Genomic DNA, 20,383 nt, shown 5'->3' on the forward strand with positions numbered 1-20,383 from the left:
AGCAGCTCTTACTCCTAAAGTTTAGGCATTCTCAAATGAATGACTGTTAACATATGTCTGCCCCACAGAGACAGATCACTTCTAATAAGTGGGTTCTCTATATGTCACTGATTGCAGACATACTAACTAGAGCTATCGGTATGGTCTTGAATGCGAAAACTCTTATTTTCTCATATGAAAATGTAGTTTTTCATACTTCCAAAAAAAGTGCCTTAAGCATGGTCTTCAATGTGTGCGCGCACGTGGACATTCATATGCAACTACGTTTCCATACAGAGTCTCAAAATCATAGATATATTCATACCTCAGTAAGAATACATGTTGCAATTTACATCCTGCTTGCAGACTGGCCTTGTAGCTCAGTGGCAGAGCACTGGTCTTGTAATCCAGGGGTCATGAGTTCAAGCCTCATCAGGGCCTTTTTACATGAGTCTTTCTGTATGTTGTTTTCAAGTCATTCTTCCCTGGAGTCACACCTTGCTTTAGGATTGCTTATTGCCAAGCTTCCCTTTCCTGCTTTCATATTATCAAGAAAATATCATGAAGATCATTGAATTATAAATTATTGCCTCACCCCTTCCGATCGCCTGACGAACGCCTGACAAACGCCATTCTCACCCTGGCGGGCAAGCCCTGCCGGGCAAAGCCAAATAAGCCATGCATATTTACAGTTCCTTTGAAAGGCAGAGCGAGGACTAGGACCTCTGTTCCGACTGAATCTGCATCCACAGAAAGGATGTTATAAGGCCCTACAAATTTCACCAAGGAGATGTGAAAGTCTTCCCCCATAAAATACTTTTTTTCCCAGATACCCCGGCTCTTAGGCAAATGAGGTTACTCCTCAAAACCCCACCCCCACTCACCATAAATATCCTTCTCTCCTGCTGTCCATTCAAATGATACAAGGTATCTTGTACATAGAGAGAAAGGGAGAATAGGCAGACTTGCTTCAAAGATTTGGTGACTTTGGATGGGTGGGTTGAATGAAGAAGTGAACCTGGTTTCTGGGAAAGGAGTATCGAGATGAAGATGAGGAAAAGTGAACATGGACCACATTCATAGGTTAGAGAAATACATTTAATAGGTTGAATGGTTTTGAAAAGTGAACTTCGAGCAGTAATTGTTGTTTTTTAAACTGCAAAGAAATTAAAAATGAATGTGGGATTGGAGGCACACTCTGAGCAGAAAAGCACCATAAGCTGCTATGGTGCAACTCAAGATGGTGAATAGAACCTTTAATATGATGATGCTCTTCTTTTGCTAGTTTTTTCGAGTCACCTTTTATTGTAAGTAGCTGATACAGCATTTTTTGCAGCTCTTCAGTTTATGGTTATCATGTGAGAACACTGTTTTCATCATATTTATTATTCTACAAATGTATTTTTAAATGCACTGATGTGGTGTTTGCATGAAATGCAAGATGGCACATTTGGAATGTTTAAACTGAGCATCGCGGAGGATATGTGATATTTGGCACCCAGAGGAGTAGGACACGTAGATCCTATAAGAAGTAAAGACTCTCTAGCAAGGGCCGTCCATACTCTGAGTTTAAACTTTACTTTTTGTGAAATGGTTTATGAAAAACAACACGGCTGCTCCAGGTGAGGCTCGAACTCACAACCTCGGCATGGCTCAGTGCAAGTACTGCTGTATAAGTACCGCGCGCTAACCGATTGCACCACTGGAGCTCTCTCTTTTCACATCTCCCCAGGTGAGCCATCTACAGCTGACCAAGTAGATGACAGACACTGCTCCATCATTCACTGTGCAAGATCGACTCACATGCTAGCATGTTATCATGACTATTAAAAATACAGTCCAAACGGAATAGATTCTATAATTGTCCTATAACATATGCTCTGTCTATTGAAAACCCCATAGAATTATATCTTGACAGTTCTGACAAAGTCTCGGGGAATCTTATGAATATTTGTAATTAGCACATAGTAAGAATTTCCCAAAAATGAAATGTAGGTCCCTGATTGGGGGAAGACGTGGAATGTGAGATCTTGCCTCAGCTTTTTTTTTCTTTTTTAGGTACAGTATATTGACACTTCAGTACCTTTTGTGAAGCAAGGTTTCAGATGGGGCTGTAGGGCAGACGAGGTGGCTGAGTGGTTAAGGCGATGGACTGCTAATCCATTGTGCTCTGCACGCGTGGGTTCGAATCCCACCTTCGTCGGAAAGCCATCAGAGTCTCTTTTGATGGCCAGCATTTCTTGTAGTATAATTACACTCTCTTTCAAGACAGAGCCAGGATCCGCTAGATGGGATCATCTGACTGTTCCATTTTAACAAATATGTCAAATAAAGTGAAGTATTTTGTGCGTAATAGAAATTAGATCTTTCATGGAGTTTCCAGAGGATTGCCTTTCACTCACTCCTGGCTTATTAACCAGTTTGGATAAATAGATTGATAAGAAAGCAGCTCTTACTCCTAAAGTTTAGGCATTCTCAAATGAATGACTGTTAACATATGTCTGCCCCACAGAGACAGATCACTTCTAATAAGTGGGTTCTCTATATGTCACTGATTGCAGACATACTAACTAGAGCTATCGGTATGGTCTTGAATGCGAAAACTCTTATTTTCTCATATGAAAATGTAGTTTTTCATACTTCCAAAAAAAGTGCCTTAAGCATGGTCTTCAATGTGTGCGCGCACGTGGACATTCATATGCAACTACGTTTCCATATAGAGTCTCAAAATCATAGATATATTCATACCTCAGTAAGAATACATGTTGCAATTTACATCCTGCGTGCAGACTGGCCTTGTAGCTCAGTGGCAGAGCACTGGTCTTGTAAACCAGGGGTCATGAGTTCAAGCCTCATCAGGGCCTTTTTACATGAGTCTTTCTGTATGTTGTTTTCAAGTCATTCTTCCCTGGAGTCACACCTTGCTTTAGGATTGCTTATTGCCAAGCTTCCCTTTCCTGCTTTCATATTATCAAGAAAATATCATGAAGATCATTGAATTATAAATGATTGCCTCACCCCTTCCGATCGCCTGACGAACGCCTGACAAACGTCATTCTCACCCTGCCGGGCAAAGCAAATAAGCCATGCATATTTACAGTTCCTTTGAAAGGCAGAGCGAGGACTAGGACCTCTGTTCCGACTGAATCTGCATCCACAGAAAGGATGTTATAAGGCCCTACAAATTTCACCAAGGAGATGTGAAAGTCTTCCCCAATAAAATACTTTTTTTCCCAGATACCCCGGCTCTTAGGCAAATGAGGTTACTCCTCAAAACCCCACCCCCACTCACCATAAATATCCTTCTCTCCTGCTGTCCATTCAAATGATACAAGGTATCTTGTACATAGAGAGAAAGGGAGAATAGGCAGACTTGCTTCAAAGATTTGATGACTTTGGATGGGTGGGTTGAATGAAGAAGTGAACCTGGTTTCTGGGAAAGGAGTATCGAGATGAAGATGAGGAAAAGTGAACATGGACCACATTCATAGGTTAGAGAAATACATTTAATAGGTTGAATGGTTTTGAAAAGTGAACTTCGAGCAGTAATTGTTGTTTTTTAAACTGCAAAGAAATTAAAAATGAATGTGGGATTGGAGGCACACTCTGAGCAGAAAAGCACCATAAGCTGCTATGGTGCAACTCAAGATGGTGAATAGAACCTTTAATATGATGATGCTCTTCTTTTGCTAGTTTTTTCGAGTCACCTTTTATTGTAAGTAGCTGATACAGCATTTTTTGCAGCTCTTCAGTTTATGGTTATCATGTGAGAACACTGTTTTCATCATATTTATTATTCTACAAATGTATTTTTAAATGCACTGATGTGGTGTTTGCATGAAATGCAAGATGGCACATCATGGAATGTTTAAACTGAGCATCGCGGAGGATATGTGATATTTGGCACCCAGAGGAGTAGGACACGTAGATCCTATAAGAAGTAAAGACTCTCTAGCAAGGGCCGTCCATACTCTGAGTTTAAACTTTACTTTTTGTGAAATGGTTTATGAAAAACAACACGGCTGCTCCAGGTGAGGCTCGAACTCACAACCTCGGCATGGCTCAGTGCAAGTACTGCTGTATAAGTACCGCGCGCTAACCGATTGCGCCACTGGAGCTCTCTCTTTTCACATCTCCCCAGGTGAGCCATCTACAGCTGACCAAGTAGATGACAGACACTGCTCCATCATTCACTGTGCAAGATCGACTCACATGCTAGCATGTTATCATGACTATTAAAAATACAGTCCAAACGGAATAGATTCTATAATTGTCCTATAACATATGCTCTGTCTATTCAAAACCCCATAGAATTATATCTTGACAGTTCTGACAAAGTCTAGGGGAATCTTATGAATATTTGTAATTAGCACATAGTAAGAATTTCCCAAAAATGAAATGTAGGTCCCTGATTGGGGGAAGACGTGGAATGTGAGATCTTGCCTCAGCTGTTTTTTTCTTTTTTAGGTACAGTATATTGACACTTCAGTACCTTTTGTGAAGCAAGGTTTCAGATGGGGCTGTAGGGCAGACGAGGTGGCCGAGTGGTTAAGGCGATGGACTGCTAATCCATTGTGCTCTGCACGCGTGGGTTCGAATCCCACCTTCGTCGGAAAGCCATCAGAGTCTCTTTTGATGGCCAGCATTTCTTGTAGTATAATTACACTCTCTTTCAAGACAGAGCCAGGATCCGCTAGATGGGATCATCTGACTGTTCCATTTTAACAAATATGTCAAATAAAGTGAAGTATTTTGTGCGTAATAGAAATTAGATCTTTCATGGAGTTTCCAGAGGATTGCCTTTCACTCACTCCTGGCTTATTAACCAGTTTGGATAAATAGATTGATAAGAAAGCAGCTCTTACTCCTAAAGTTTAGGCCGTCTCAAATGAATGACTGTTAACATATGTCTGCCCCACAGAGACAGATCACTTCTAATAAGTGGGTTCTCTATATGTCACTGATTGCAGACATACTAACTAGAGCTATCGGTATGGTCTTGAATGCGAAAACTCTTATTTTCTCATATGAAAATGTAGTTTTTCATACTTCCAAAAAAAGTGCCTTAAGCATGGTCTTCAATGTGTGCGCGCACGTGGACATTCATATGCAACTACGTTTCCATACAGAGTCTCAAAATCATAGATATATTCATACCTCAGTAAGAATACATGTTGCAATTTACATCCTGCGTGCAGACTGGCCTTGTAGCTCAGTGGCAGAGCACTGGTCTTGTAAACCAGGGGTCATGAGTTCAAGCCTCATCAGGGCCTTTTTACATGAGTCTTTCTGTATGTTGTTTTCAAGTCATTCTTCCCTGGACTCACACCTTGCTTTAGGATTGCTTATTGCCAAGCTTCCCTTTCCTGCTTTCATATTATCAAGAAAATATCATGAAGATCATTGAATTATAAATTATTGCCTCACCCCTTCCGATCGCCTGACGAACGCCTGACAAACGCCATTCTCACCCTGCCGGGCAAAGCCAAATAAGCCATGCATATTTACAGTTCCTTTGAAAGGCAGAGCAAGGACTAGGACCTCTGTTCCGACTGAATCTGCATCCACAGAAAGGATGTTATAAGGCCCTACAAATTTCACCAAGGAGATGTGAAAGTCTTCCCCCATAAAATACTTTTTTTCCCAGATACCCCGGCTCTTAGGCAAATGAGGTTACTCCTCAAAACCCCACCCCCACTCACCATAAATATCCTTCTCTCCTGCTGTCCATTCAAATGATACAAGGTATCTTGTACATAGAGAGAAAGGGAGAATAGGCAGACTTGCTTCAAAGATTTGGTGACTTTGGATGGGTGGGTTGAATGAAGAAGTGAACCTGGTTTCTGGGAAAGGAGTATCGAGATGAAGATGAGGAAAAGTGAACATGGACCACATTCATAGGTTAGAGAAATACATTTAATAGGTTGAATGGTTTTGAAAAGTGAACTTCGAGCAGTAATTGTTGTTTTTTAAACTGCAAAGAAATTAAAAATGAATGTGGGATTGGAGGCACACTCTGAGCAGAAAAGCACCATAAGCTGCTATGGTGCAACTCAAGATGGTGAATAGAACCTTTAATATGATGATGCTCTTCTTTTGCTAGTTTTTTCGAGTCACCTTTTATTGTAAGTAGCTGATACAGCATTTTTTGCAGCTCTTCAGTTTATGGTTATCATGTGAGAACACTGTTTTCATCATATTTATTATTCTACAAATGTATTTTTAAATGCACTGATGTGGTGTTTGCATGAAATGCAAGATGGCACATCATGGAATGTTTAAACTGAGCATCGCGGAGGATATGTGATATTTGGCACCCAGAGGAGTAGGACACGTAGATCCTATAAGAAGTAAAGACTCTCTAGCAAGGGCCGTCCATACTCTGAGTTTAAACTTTACTTTTTGTGAAATGGTTTATGAAAAACAACACGGCTGCTCCAGGTGAGGCTCGAACTCACAACCTCGGCATGGCTCAGTGCAAGTACTGCTGTATAAGTACCGCGCGCTAACCGATTGCACCACTGGAGCTCTCTCTTTTCACATCTCCCCAGGTGAGCCATCTACAGCTGACCAAGTAGATGACAGACACTGCTCCATCATTCACTGTGCAAGATCGACTCACATGCTAGCATGTTATCATGACTATTAAAAATACAGTCCAAACGGAATAGATTCTATAATTGTCCTATAACATATGCTCTGTCTATTCAAAACCCCATAGAATTATATCTTGACAGTTCTGACAAAGTCTCGGGGAATCTTATGAATATTTGTAATTAGCACATAGTAAGAATTTCCCAAAAATGAAATGTAGGTCCCTGATTGGGGGAAGACGTGGAATGTGAGATCTTGCCTCAGCTGTTTTTTTCTTTTTTAGGTACAGTATATTGACACTTCAGTACCTTTTGTGAAGCAAGGTTTCAGATGGGGCTGTAGGGCAGATGAGGTGGCTGAGTGGTTAAGGCGATGGACTGCTAATCCATTGTCCTCTGCACGCGTGGGTTCGAATCCCACCTTCGTCGGAAAGCCATCAGAGTCTCTTTTGATGGCCAGCATTTCTTGTAGTATAATTACACTCTCTTTCAAGACAGAGCCAGGATCCGCTAGATGGGATCATCTGACTGTTCCATTTTAACAAATATGTCAAATAAAGTGAAGTATTTTGTGCGTAATAGAAATTAGATCTTTCATGGAGTTTCCAGAGGATTGCCTTTCACTCACTCCTGGCTTATTAACCAGTTTGGATAAATAGATTGATAAGAAAGCAGCTCTTACTCCTAAAGTTTAGGCATTCTCAAATGAATGACTGTTAACATATGTCTGCCCCACAGAGACAGATCACTTCTAATAAGTGGGTTCTCTATATGTCACTGATTGCAGACATACTAACTAGAGCTATCGGTATGGTCTTGAATGCGAAAACTCTTATTTTCTCATATGAAAATGTAGTTTTTCATACTTCCAAAAAAAGTGCCTTAAGCATGGTCTTCAATGTGTGCGCGCACGTGGACATTCATATGCAACTACGTTTCCATATAGAGTCTCAAAATCATAGATATATTCATACCTCAGTAAGAATACATGTTGCAATTTACATCCTGCGTGCAGACTGGCCTTATAGCTCAGTGGCAGAGCACTGGTCTTGTAAACCAGGGGTCATGAGTTCAAGCCTCATCAGGGCCTTTTTTACATGAGTCTTTCTGTATGTTGTTTTCAAGTCATTCTTCCCTGGAGTCACACCTTGCTTTAGGATTGCTTATTGCCAAGCTTCCCTTTCCTGCTTTCATATTATCAAGAAAATATCATGAAGATCATTGAATTATAAATGATTGCCTCACCCCTTCCGATCGTCTGACGAACGCCTGACAAACGTCATTCTCACCCTGCCGGGCAAAGCCAAATAAGCCATGCATATTTACAGTTCCTTTGAAAGGCAGAGCGAAGACTAGGACCTCTGTTCCGACTGAATCTGCATCCACAGAAAGGATGTTATAAGGCCCTACAAATTTCACCAAGGAGATGTGAAAGTCTTCCCCAATAAAATACTTTTTTTCCCAGATACCCCGGCTCTTAGGCAAATGAGGTTACTCCTCAAAACCCCACCCCCACTCACCATAAATATCCTTCTCTCCTGCTGTCCATTCAAATGATACAAGGTATCTTGTACATAGAGAGAAAGGGAGAATAGGCAGACTTGCTTCAAAGATTTGATGACTTTGGATGGGTGGGTTGAATTAAGAAGTGAACCTGGTTTCTGGGAAAGGAGTATCGAGATGAAGATGAGGAAAAGTGAACATGGACCACATTCATAGGTTAGAGAAATACATTTAATAGGTTGAATGGTTTTGAAAAGTGAACTTCGAGCAGTAATTGTTGTTTTTTAAACTGCAAAGAAATTAAAAATGAATGTGGGATTGGAGGCACACTCTGAGCAGAAAAGCACCATAAGCTGCTATGGTGCAACTCAAGATGGTGAATAGAACCTTTAATATGATGATGCTCTTCTTTTGCTAGTTTTTTCGAGTCACCTTTTATTGTAAGTAGCTGATACAGCATTTTTTGCAGCTCTTCAGTTTATGGTTATCATGTGAGAACACTGTTTTCATCATATTTATTATTCTACAAATGTATTTTTAAATGCACTGATGTGGTGTTTGCATGAAATGCAAGATGGCACATCATGGAATGTTTAAACTGAGCATCGCGGAGGATATGTGATATTTGGCACCCAGAGGAGTAGGACACGTAGATCCTATAAGAAGTAAAGACTCTCTAGCAAGGGCCGTCCATACTCTGAGTTTAAACTTTACTTTTTGTGAAATGGTTTATGAAAAACAACACGGCTGCTCCAGGTGAGGCTCGAACTCACAACCTCGGCATGGCTCAGTGCAAGTACTGCTGTATAAGTACTGCGCGCTAACCGATTGCGCCACTGGAGCTCTCTCTTTTCACATCTCCCCAGGTGAGCCATCTACAGCTGACCAAGTAGATGACAGACACTGCTCCATCATTCACTGTGCAAGATCGACTCACATGCTAGCATGTTATCATGACTATTAAAAATACAGTCCAAACGGAATAGATTCTATAATTGTCCTATAACATATGCTCTGTCTATTCAAAACCCCATAGAATTATATCTTGACAGTTCTGACAAAGTCTAGGGGAATCTTATGAATATTTGTAATTAGCACATAGTAAGAATTTCCCAAAAATGAAATGTAGGTCCCTGATTGGGGGAAGACGTGGAATGTGAGATCTTGCCTCAGCTGTTTTTTTCTTTTTTAGGTACAGTATATTGACACTTCAGTACCTTTTGTGAAGCAAGGTTTCAGATGGGGCTGTAGGGCAGACGAGGTGGCCGAGTGGTTAAGGCGATGGACTGCTAATCCATTGTGCTCTGCACGCGTGGGTTCGAATCCCACCTTCGTCGGAAAGCCATCAGAGTCTCTTTTGATGGCCAGCATTTCTTGTAGTATAATTACACTCTCTTTCAAGACAGAGCCAGGATCCGCTAGATGAGATCATCTGACTGTTCCATTTTAACAAATATGTCAAATAAAGTGAAGTATTTTGTGCGTAATAGAAATTAGATCTTTCATGGAGTTTCCAGAGGATTGCCTTTCACTCACTCCTGGCTTATTAACCAGTTTGGATAAATAGATTGATAAGAAAGCAGCTCTTACTCCTAAAGTTTAGGCCGTCTCAAATGAATGACTGTTAACATATGTCTGCCCCACAGAGACAGATCACTTCTAATAAGTGGGTTCTCTATATGTCACTGATTGCAGACATACTAACTAGAGCTATCGGTATGGTCTTGAATGCGAAAACTCTTATTTTCTCATATGAAAATGTAGTTTTTCATACTTCCAAAAAAAGTGCCTTAAGCATGGTCTTCAATGTGTGCGCGCACGTGGACATTCATATGCAACTACGTTTCCATACAGAGTCTCAAAATCATAGATATATTCATACCTCAGTAAGAATACATGTTGCAATTTACATCCTGCGTGCAGACTGTCCTTGTAGCTCAGTGGCAGAGCACTGGTCTTGTAAACCAGGGGTCATGAGTTCAAGCCTCATCAGGGCCTTTTTACATGAGTCTTTCTGTATGTTGTTTTCAAGTCATTCTTCCCTGGAGTCACACCTTGCTTTAGGATTGCTTATTGCCAAGCTTCCCTTTCCTGCTTTCATATTATCAAGAAAATATCATGAAGATCATTGAATTATAAATGATTGCCTCACCCCTTCTGATCGCCTGACGAACGCCTGACAAACGTCATTCTCACCCTGCCGGGCAAAGCAAATAAGCCATGCATATTTACAGTTCCTTTGAAAGGCAGAGCGAGGACTAGGACCTCTGTTCCGACTGAATCTGCATCCACAGAAAGGATGTTATAAGGCCCTACAAATTTCACCAAGGAGATGTGAAAGTCTTCCCCAATAAAATACTTTTTTTCCCAGATACCCCGGCTCTTAGGCAAATGAGGTTACTCCTCAAAACCCCACCCCCACTCACCATAAATATCCTTCTCTCCTGCTGTCCATTCAAATGATACAAGGTATCTTGTACATAGAGAGAAAGGGAGAATAGGCAGACTTGCTTCAAAGATTTGATGACTTTGGATGGGTGGGTTGAATTAAGAAGTGAACCTGGTTTCTGGGAAAGGAGTATCGAGATGAAGATGAGGAAAAGTGAACATGGACCACATTCATAGGTTAGAGAAATACATTTAATAGGTTGAATGGTTTTGAAAAGTGAACTTCGAGCAGTAATTGTTGTTTTTTAAACTGCAAAGAAATTAAAAATGAATGTGGGATTGGAGGCACACTCTGAGCAGAAAAGCACCATAAGCTGCTATGGTGCAACTCAAGATGGTGAATAGAACCTTTAATATGATGATGCTCTTCTTTTGCTAGTTTTTTCGAGTCACCTTTTATTGTAAGTAGCTGATACAGCATTTTTTGCAGCTCTTCAGTTTATGGTTATCATGTGAGAACACTGTTTTCATCATATTTATTATTCTACAAATGTATTTTTAAATGCACTGATGTGGTGTTTGCATGAAATGCAAGATGGCACATCATGGAATGTTTAAACTGAGCATCGCGGAGGATATGTGATATTTGGCACCCAGAGGAGTAGGACACGTAGATCCTATAAGAAGTAAAGACTCTCTAGCAAGGGCCGTCCATACTCTGAGTTTAAACTTTACTTTTTGTGAAATGGTTTATGAAAAACAACACGGCTGCTCCAGGTGAGGCTCGAACTCACAACCTCGGCATGGCTCAGTGCAAGTACTGCTGTATAAGTACTGCGCGCTAACCGATTGCGCCACTGGAGCTCTCTCTTTTCACATCTCCCCAGGTGAGCCATCTACAGCTGACCAAGTAGATGACAGACACTGCTCCATCATTCACTGTGCAAGATCGACTCACATGCTAGCATGTTATCATGACTATTAAAAATACAGTCCAAACGGAATAGATTCTATAATTGTCCTATAACATATGCTCTGTCTATTCAAAACCCCATAGAATTATATCTTGACAGTTCTGACAAAGTCTAGGGGAATCTTATGAATATTTGTAATTAGCACATAGTAAGAATTTCCCAAAAATGAAATGTAGGTCCCTGATTGGGGGAAGACGTGGAATGTGAGATCTTGCCTCAGCTGTTTTTTTCTTTTTTAGGTACAGTATATTGACACTTCAGTACCTTTTGTGAAGCAAGGTTTCAGATGGGGCTGTAGGGCAGACGAGGTGGCCGAGTGGTTAAGGCGATGGACTGCTAATCCATTGTGCTCTGCACGCGTGGGTTCGAATCCCACCTTCGTCGGAAAGCCATCAGAGTCTCTTTTGATGGCCAGCATTTCTTGTAGTATAATTACACTCTCTTTCAAGACAGAGCCAGGATCCGCTAGATGAGATCATCTGACTGTTCCATTTTAACAAATATGTCAAATAAAGTGAAGTATTTTGTGCGTAATAGAAATTAGATCTTTCATGGAGTTTCCAGAGGATTGCCTTTCACTCACTCCTGGCTTATTAACCAGTTTGGATAAATAGATTGATAAGAAAGCAGCTCTTACTCCTAAAGTTTAGGCCGTCTCAAATGAATGACTGTTAACATATGTCTGCCCCACAGAGACAGATCACTTCTAATAAGTGGGTTCTCTATATGTCACTGATTGCAGACATACTAACTAGAGCTATCGGTATGGTCTTGAATGCGAAAACTCTTATTTTCTCATATGAAAATGTAGTTTTTCATACTTCCAAAAAAAGTGCCTTAAGCATGGTCTTCAATGTGTGCGCGCACGTGGACATTCATATGCAACTACGTTTCCATACAGAGTCTCAAAATCATAGATATATTCATACCTCAGTAAGAATACATGTTGCAATTTACATCCTGCGTGCAGACTGGCCTTGTAGCTCAGTGGCAGAGCACTGGTCTTGTAAACCAGGGGTCATGAGTTCAAGCCTCATCAGGGCCTTTTTACATGAGTCTTTCTGTATGTTGTTTTCAAGTCATTCTTCCCTGGAGTCACACCTTGCTTTAGGATTGCTTATTGCCAAGCTTCCCTTTCCTGCTTTCATATTATCAAGAAAATATCATGAAGATCATTGAATTATAAATGATTGCCTCACCCCTTCTGATCGCCTGACGAACGCCTGACAAACGTCATTCTCACCCTGCCGGGCAAAGCAAATAAGCCATGCATATTTACAGTTCCTTTGAAAGGCAGAGCGAGGACTAGGACCTCTGTTCCGACTGAATCTGCATCCACAGAAAGGATGTTATAAGGCCCTACAAATTTCACCAAGGAGATGTGAAAGTCTTCCCCAATAAAATACTTTTTTTCCCAGATACCCCGGCTCTTAGGCAAATGAGGTTACTCCTCAAAACCCCACCCCCACTCACCATAAATATCCTTCTCTCCTGCTGTCCATTCAAATGATACAAGGTATCTTGTACATAGAGAGAAAGGGAGAATAGGCAGACTTGCTTCAAAGATTTGATGACTTTGGATGGGTGGGTTGAATGAAGAAGTGAACCTGGTTTCTGGGAAAGGAGTATCGAGATGAAGATGAGGAAAAGTGAACATGGACCACATTCATAGGTTAGAGAAATACATTTAATAGGTTGAATGGTTTTGAAAAGTGAACTTCGAGCAGTAATTGTTGTTTTTTAAACTGCAAAGAAATTAAAAATGAATGTGGGATTGGAGGCACACTCTGAGCAGAAAAGCACCATAAGCTGCTATGGTGCAACTCAAGATGGTGAATAGAACCTTTAATATGATGATGCTCTTCTTTTGCTAGTTTTTTCGAGTCACCTTTTATTGTAAGTAGCTGATACAGCATTTTTTGCAGCTCTTCAGTTTATGGTTATCATGTGAGAACACTGTTTTCATCATATTTATTATTCTACAAATGTATTTTTAAATGCACTGATGTGGTGTTTGCATGAAATGCAAGATGGCACATCATGGAATGTTTAAACTGAGCATCGCGGAGGATATGTGATATTTGGCACCCAGAGGAGTAGGACACGTAGATCCTATAAGAAGTAAAGACTCTCTAGCAAGGGCCGTCCATACTCTGAGTTTAAACTTTACTTTTTGTGAAATGGTTTATGAAAAACAACACGGCTGCTCCAGGTGAGGCTCGAACTCACAACCTCGGCATGGCTCAGTGCAAGTACTGCTGTATAAGTACCGCGCGCTAACCGATTGCGCCACTGGAGCTCTCTCTTTTCACATCTCCCCAGGTGAGCCATCTACAGCTGACCAAGTAGATGACAGACACTGCTCCATCATTCACTGTGCAAGATCGACTCACATGCTAGCATGTTATCATGACTATTAAAAATACAGTCCAAACGGAATAGATTCTATAATTGTCCTATAACATATGCTCTGTCTATTCAAAACCCCATAGAATTATATCTTGACAGTTCTGACAAAGTCTAGGGGAATCTTATGAATATTTGTAATTAGCACATAGTAAGAATTTCCCAAAAATGAAATGTAGGTCCCTGATTGGGGGAAGACGTGGAATGTGAGATCTTGCCTCAGCTGTTTTTTTCTTTTTTAGGTACAGTATATTGACACTTCAGTACCTTTTGTGAAGCAAGGTTTCAGATGGGGCTGTAGGGCAGACGAGGTGGCCGAGTGGTTAAGGCGATGGACTGCTAATCCATTGTGCTCTGCACGCGTGGGTTCGAATCCCACCTTCGTCGGAAAGCCATCAGAGTCTCTTTTGATGGCCAGCATTTCTTGTAGTATAATTACACTCTCTTTCAAGACAGAGCCAGGATCCGCTAGATGGGATCATCTGACTGTTCCATTTTAACAAATATGTCAAATAAAGTGAAGTATTTTGTGCGTAATAGAAATTAGATCTTTCATGGAGTTTCCAGAGGATTGCCTTTCACTCACTCCTGGCTTATTAACCAGTTTGGATAAATAGATTGATAAGAAAGCAGCTCTTACTCCTAAAGTTTAGGCCGTCTCAAATGAATGACTGTTAACATATGTCTGCCCCACAGAGACAGATCACTTCTAATAAGTGGGTTCTCTATATGTCACTGATTGCAGACATACTAACTAGAGCTATCGGTATGGTCTTGAATGCGAAAACTCTTATTTTCTCATATGAAAATGTAGTTTTTCATACTTCCAAAAAAAGTGCCTTAAGCATGGTCTTCAATGTGTGCGCGCACGTGGACATTCATATGCAACTACGTTTCCATACAGAGTCTCAAAATCATAGATATATTCATACCTCAGTAAGAATACATGTTGCAATTTACATCCTGCGTGCCGACTGGCCTTGTAGCTCAGTGGCAGAGCACTGGTCTTGTAAACCAGGGGTCATGAGTTCAAGCCTCATCAGGGCCTTTTTACATGAGTCTTTCTGTATGTTGTTTTCAAGTCATTCTTCCCTGGAGTCACACCTTGCTTTAGGATTGCTTATTGCCAAGCTTCCCTTTCCTGCTTTCATATTATCAAGAAAATATCATGAAGATCATTGAATTATAAATTATTGCCTCACCCCTTCCGATCGCCTGACGAACGCCTGACAAACGCAATTCTCACCCTGCCGGGCAAGCCCTGCCGGGCAAAGCCAAATAAGCCATGCATATTTACAGTTCCTTTGAAAGGCAGAGCGAGGACTAGGACCTCTGTTCCGACTGAATCTGCATCCACAGAAAGGATGTTATAAGGCCCTACAAATTTCACCAAGGAGATGTGAAAGTCTTCCCCCATAAAATACTTTTTTTCCCAGATACCCCGGCTCTTAGGCAAATGAGGTTACTCCTCAAAACCCCACCCCCACTCACCATAAATATCCTTCTCTCCTGCTGTCCATTCAAATGATACAAGGTATCTTGTACATAGAGAGAAAGGGAGAATAGGCAGACTTGCTTCAAAGATTTGGTGACCTTGGATGGGTGGGTTGAATGAAGAAGTGAACCTGGTTTCTGGGAAAGGAGTATCGAGATGAAGATGAGGAAAAGTGAACATGGACCACATTCATAGGTTAGAGAAATACATTTAATAGGTTGAATGGTTTTGAAAAGTGAACTTCGAGCAGTAATTGTTGTTTTTTAAACTGCAAAGAAATTAAAAATGAATGTGGGATTGGAGGCACACTCTGAGCAGAAAAGCACCATAAGCTGCTATGGTGCAACTCAAGATGGTGAATAGAACCTTTAATATGATGATGCTCTTCTTTTGCTAGTTTTTTCGAGTCACCTTTTATTGTAAGTAGCTGATACAGCATTTTTTGCAGCTCTTCAGTTTATGGTTATCATGTGAGAACACTGTTTTCATCATATTTATTATTCTACAAATGTATTTTTAAATGCACTGATGTGGTGTTTGCATGAAATGCAAGATGGCACATCATGGAATGTTTAAACTGAGCATCGCGGAGGATATGTGATATTTGGCACCCAGAGGAGTAGGACACGTAGATCCTATAAGAAGTAAAGACTCTCTAGCAAGGGCCGTCCATACTCTGAGTTTAAACTTTACTTTTTGTGAAATGGTTTATGAAAAACAACACGGCTGCTCCAGGTGAGGCTCGAACTCACAACCTCGGCATGGCTCAGTGCAAGTACTGCTGTATAAGTACTGCGCGCTAACTGATTGCACCACTGGAGCTCTCTCTTTTCACATCTCCCCAGGTGAGCCATCTACAGCTGACCAAGTAGATGACAGACACTGCTCCATCATTCACTGTGCAAGATCGACTCACATGCTAGCATGTTATCATGACTATTAAAAATACAGTCCAAACGGAATAGATTCTATAATTGTCCTATAACATATGCTCTGTCTATTCAAAACCCCATAGAATTATATCTTGACAGTTCTGACAAAGTCTAGGGGAATCTTATGAATATTTGTAATTAGCACATAGTAAGAATTTCCCAAAAATGAAATGTAGGTCCCTGATTGGGGGAAGACGTGGAATGTGAGATCTTGCCTCAGCTGTTTTTTTCTTTTTTAGGTACAGTATATTGACACTTCAGTACCTTTTGTGAAGCAAGGTTTCAGATGGGGCTGTAGGGCAGACGAGGTGGCCGAGTGGTTAAGGCGATGGACTGCTAATCCATTGTGCTCTGCACGCGTGGGTTCGAATCCCACCTTCGTCGGAAAGCCATCAGAGTCTCTTTTGATGGCCAGCATTTCTTGTAGTATAATTACACTCTCTTTCAAGACAGAGCCAGGATCCGCTAGATGAGATCATCTGACTGTTCCATTTTAACAAATATGTCAAATAAAGTGAAGTATTTTGTGCGTAATAGAAATTAGATCTTTCATGGAGTTTCCAGAGGATTGCCTTTCACTCACTCCTGGCTTATTAACCAGTTTGGATAAATAGATTGATAAGAAAGCAGCTCTTACTCCTAAAGTTTAGGCCGTCTCAAATGAATGACTGTTAACATATGTCTGCCCCACAGAGACAGATCACTTCTAATAAGTGGGTTCTCTATATGTCACTGATTGCAGACATACTAACTAGAGCTATCGGTATGGTCTTGAATGCGAAAACTCTTATTTTCTCATATGAAAATGTAGTTTTTCATACTTCCAAAAAAAGTGCCTTAAGCATGGTCTTCAATGTGTGCGCGCACGTGGACATTCATATGCAACTACGTTTCCATACAGAGTCTCAAAATCATAGATATATTCATACCTCAGTAAGAATACATGTTGCAATTTACATCCTGCGTGCAGACTGGCCTTGTAGCTCAGTGGCAGAGCACTGGTCTTGTAAACCAGGGGTCATGAGTTCAAGCCTCATCAGGGCCTTTTTACATGAGTCTTTCTGTATGTTGTTTTCAAGTCATTCTTCCCTGGAGTCACACCTTGCTTTAGGATTGCTTATTGCCAAGCTTCCCTTTCCTGCTTTCATATTATCAAGAAAATATCATGAAGATCATTGAATTATAAATTATTGCCTCACCCCTTCCGATCGCCTGACGAACGCCTGACAAACGCCATTCTCACCCTGCCGGGCAAAGCCAAATAAGCCATGCATATTTACAGTTCCTTTGAAAGGCAGAGCAAGGACTAGGACCTCTGTTCCGACTGAATCTGCATCCACAGAAAGGATGTTATAAGGCCCTACAAATTTCACCAAGGAGATGTGAAAGTCTTCCCCCATAAAATACTTTTTTTCCCAGATACCCCGGCTCTTAGGCAAATGAGGTTACTCCTCAAAACCCCACCCCCACTCACCATAAATATCCTTCTCTCCTGCTGTCCATTCAAATGATACAAGGTATCTTGTACATAGAGAGAAAGGGAGAATAGGCAGACTTGCTTCAAAGATTTGGTGACTTTGGATGGGTGGGTTGAATGAAGAAGTGAACCTGGTTTCTGGGAAAGGAGTATCGAGATGAAGATGAGGAAAAGTGAACATGGACCACATTCATAGGTTAGAGAAATACATTTAATAGGTTGAATGGTTTTGAAAAGTGAACTTCGAGCAGTAATTGTTGTTTTTTAAACTGCAAAGAAATTAAAAATGAATGTGGGATTGGAGGCACACTCTGAGCAGAAAAGCACCATAAGCTGCTATGGTGCAACTCAAGATGGTGAATAGAACCTTTAATATGATGATGCTCTTCTTTTGCTAGTTTTTTCGAGTCACCTTTTATTGTAAGTAGCTGATACAGCATTTTTTGCAGCTCTTCAGTTTATGGTTATCATGTGAGAACACTGTTTTCATCATATTTATTATTCTACAAATGTATTTTTAAATGCACTGATGTGGTGTTTGCATGAAATGCAAGATGGCACATCATGGAATGTTTAAACTGAGCATCGCGGAGGATATGTGATATTTGGCACCCAGAGGAGTAGGACACGTAGATCCTATAAGAAGTAAAGACTCTCTAGCAAGGGCCGTCCATACTCTGAGTTTAAACTTTACTTTTTGTGAAATGGTTTATGAAAAACAACACGGCTGCTCCAGGTGAGGCTCGAACTCACAACCTCGGCATGGCTCAGTGCAAGTACTGCTGTATAAGTACCGCGCGCTAACCGATTGCACCACTGGAGCTCTCTCTTTTCACATCTCCCCAGGTGAGCCATCTACAGCTGACCAAGTAGATGACAGACACTGCTCCATCATTCACTGTGCAAGATCGACTCACATGCTAGCATGTTATCATGACTATTAAAAATACAGTCCAAACGGAATAGATTCTATAATTGTCCTATAACATATGCTCTGTCTATTCAAAACCCCATAGAATTATATCTTGACAGTTCTGACAAAGTCTCGGGGAATCTTATGAATATTTGTAATTAGCACATAGTAAGAATTTCCCAAAAATGAAATGTAGGTCCCTGATTGGGGGAAGACGTGGAATGTGAGATCTTGCCTCAGCTGTTTTTTTCTTTTTTAGGTACAGTATATTGACACTTCAGTACCTTTTGTGAAGCAAGGTTTCAGATGGGGCTGTAGGGCAGATGAGGTGGCTGAGTGGTTAAGGCGATGGACTGCTAATCCATTGTCCTCTGCACGCGTGGGTTCGAATCCCACCTTCGTCGGAAAGCCATCAGAGTCTCTTTTGATGGCCAGCATTTCTTGTAGTATAATTACACTCTCTTTCAAGACAGAGCCAGGATCCGCTAGATGGGATCATCTGACTGTTCCATTTTAACAAATATGTCAAATAAAGTGAAGTATTTTGTGCGTAATAGAAATTAGATCTTTCATGGAGTTTCCAGAGGATTGCCTTTCACTCACTCCTGGCTTATTAACCAGTTTGGATAAATAGATTGATAAGAAAGCAGCTCTTACTCCTAAAGTTTAGGCATTCTCAAATGAATGACTGTTAACATATGTCTGCCCCACAGAGACAGATCACTTCTAATAAGTGGGTTCTCTATATGTCACTGATTGCAGACATACTAACTAGAGCTATCGGTATGGTCTTGAATGCGAAAACTCTTATTTTCTCATATGAAAATGTAGTTTTTCATACTTCCAAAAAAAGTGCCTTAAGCATGGTCTTCAATGTGTGCGCGCACGTGGACATTCATATGCAACTACGTTTCCATATAGAGTCTCAAAATCATAGATATATTCATACCTCAGTAAGAATACATGTTGCAATTTACATCCTGCGTGCAGACTGGCCTTGTAGCTCAGTGGCAGAGCACTGGTCTTGTAAACCAGGGGTCATGAGTTCAAGCCTCATCAGGGCCTTTTTACATGAGTCTTTCTGTATGTTGTTTTCAAGTCATTCTTCCCTGGAGTCACACCTTGCTTTAGGATTGCTTATTGCCAAGCTTCCCTTTCCTGCTTTCATATTATCAAGAAAATATCATGAAGATCATTGAATTATAAATGATTGCCTCACCCCTTCCGATCGTCTGACGAACGCCTGACAAACGTCATTCTCACCCTGCCGGGCAAAGCCAAATAAGCCATGCATATTTACAGTTCCTTTGAAAGGCAGAGCGAAGACTAGGACCTCTGTTCCGACTGAATCTGCATCCACAGAAAGGATGTTATAAGGCCCTACAAATTTCACCAAGGAGATGTGAAAGTCTTCCCCAATAAAATACTTTTTTTCCCAGATACCCCGGCTCTTAGGCAAATGAGGTTACTCCTCAAAACCCCACCCCCACTCACCATAAATATCCTTCTCTCCTGCTGTCCATTCAAATGATACAAGGTATCTTGTACATAGAGAGAAAGGGAGAATAGGCAGACTTGCTTCAAAGATTTGATGACTTTGGATGGGTGGGTTGAATTAAGAAGTGAACCTGGTTTCTGGGAAAGGAGTATCGAGATGAAGATGAGGAAAAGTGAACATGGACCACATTCATAGGTTAGAGAAATACATTTAATAGGTTGAATG

At 40.9% G+C, this 20,383-nt stretch overlaps 12 non-coding genes across 12 annotated transcripts; 5 read left to right on the top strand and 7 right to left on the bottom strand.

Annotated features, from left to right (window-relative positions):
* Positions 1-1,593: 1,593 nt before the first annotated feature.
* Positions 1,594-1,688, bottom strand: TRNAI-UAU (transfer RNA isoleucine (anticodon UAU)). The gene is made up of 2 exons: positions 1,651-1,688; positions 1,594-1,629 (listed from the first exon to the last, which is right to left on the bottom strand). It is a non-coding gene; the product is annotated as a tRNA-Ile (tRNA).
* Positions 1,689-4,002: 2,314 nt separating this feature from the next.
* Positions 4,003-4,097, bottom strand: TRNAI-UAU (transfer RNA isoleucine (anticodon UAU)). The gene is made up of 2 exons: positions 4,060-4,097; positions 4,003-4,038 (listed from the first exon to the last, which is right to left on the bottom strand). It is a non-coding gene; the product is annotated as a tRNA-Ile (tRNA).
* Positions 4,098-4,509: 412 nt separating this feature from the next.
* On the top strand, positions 4,510-4,591 carry TRNAS-GCU (transfer RNA serine (anticodon GCU)). The gene has a single exon. It is a non-coding gene; the product is annotated as a tRNA-Ser (tRNA).
* Positions 4,592-6,412: 1,821 nt separating this feature from the next.
* On the bottom strand, positions 6,413-6,507 carry TRNAI-UAU (transfer RNA isoleucine (anticodon UAU)). Its single transcript has 2 exons — positions 6,470-6,507; positions 6,413-6,448 (listed from the first exon to the last, which is right to left on the bottom strand). It is a non-coding gene; the product is annotated as a tRNA-Ile (tRNA).
* A 2,316-nt stretch (positions 6,508-8,823) lies between these two features.
* Positions 8,824-8,918, bottom strand: TRNAI-UAU (transfer RNA isoleucine (anticodon UAU)). The gene is made up of 2 exons: positions 8,881-8,918; positions 8,824-8,859 (listed from the first exon to the last, which is right to left on the bottom strand). It is a non-coding gene; the product is annotated as a tRNA-Ile (tRNA).
* Positions 8,919-9,330: 412 nt separating this feature from the next.
* Positions 9,331-9,412, top strand: TRNAS-GCU (transfer RNA serine (anticodon GCU)). Its single transcript has one exon. It is a non-coding gene; the product is annotated as a tRNA-Ser (tRNA).
* A 1,820-nt stretch (positions 9,413-11,232) lies between these two features.
* On the bottom strand, positions 11,233-11,327 carry TRNAI-UAU (transfer RNA isoleucine (anticodon UAU)). The gene is made up of 2 exons: positions 11,290-11,327; positions 11,233-11,268 (listed from the first exon to the last, which is right to left on the bottom strand). It is a non-coding gene; the product is annotated as a tRNA-Ile (tRNA).
* A 412-nt stretch (positions 11,328-11,739) lies between these two features.
* TRNAS-GCU (transfer RNA serine (anticodon GCU)) lies at positions 11,740-11,821 on the top strand. The gene has a single exon. It is a non-coding gene; the product is annotated as a tRNA-Ser (tRNA).
* A 1,820-nt stretch (positions 11,822-13,641) lies between these two features.
* TRNAI-UAU (transfer RNA isoleucine (anticodon UAU)) lies at positions 13,642-13,736 on the bottom strand. The gene is made up of 2 exons: positions 13,699-13,736; positions 13,642-13,677 (listed from the first exon to the last, which is right to left on the bottom strand). It is a non-coding gene; the product is annotated as a tRNA-Ile (tRNA).
* A 412-nt stretch (positions 13,737-14,148) lies between these two features.
* TRNAS-GCU (transfer RNA serine (anticodon GCU)) lies at positions 14,149-14,230 on the top strand. The gene has a single exon. It is a non-coding gene; the product is annotated as a tRNA-Ser (tRNA).
* Positions 14,231-16,572: 2,342 nt separating this feature from the next.
* Positions 16,573-16,654, top strand: TRNAS-GCU (transfer RNA serine (anticodon GCU)). Its single transcript has one exon. It is a non-coding gene; the product is annotated as a tRNA-Ser (tRNA).
* Positions 16,655-18,475: 1,821 nt separating this feature from the next.
* On the bottom strand, positions 18,476-18,570 carry TRNAI-UAU (transfer RNA isoleucine (anticodon UAU)). The gene is made up of 2 exons: positions 18,533-18,570; positions 18,476-18,511 (listed from the first exon to the last, which is right to left on the bottom strand). It is a non-coding gene; the product is annotated as a tRNA-Ile (tRNA).
* Between the last annotated feature and the right edge of the window lie 1,813 nt (positions 18,571-20,383).

This window comes from Triturus cristatus, chromosome 12 (assembly GCF_964204655.1).
Source record: "Triturus cristatus chromosome 12, aTriCri1.1, whole genome shotgun sequence".
Taxonomy (NCBI): Eukaryota; Metazoa; Chordata; class Amphibia; order Caudata; family Salamandridae; genus Triturus; species Triturus cristatus.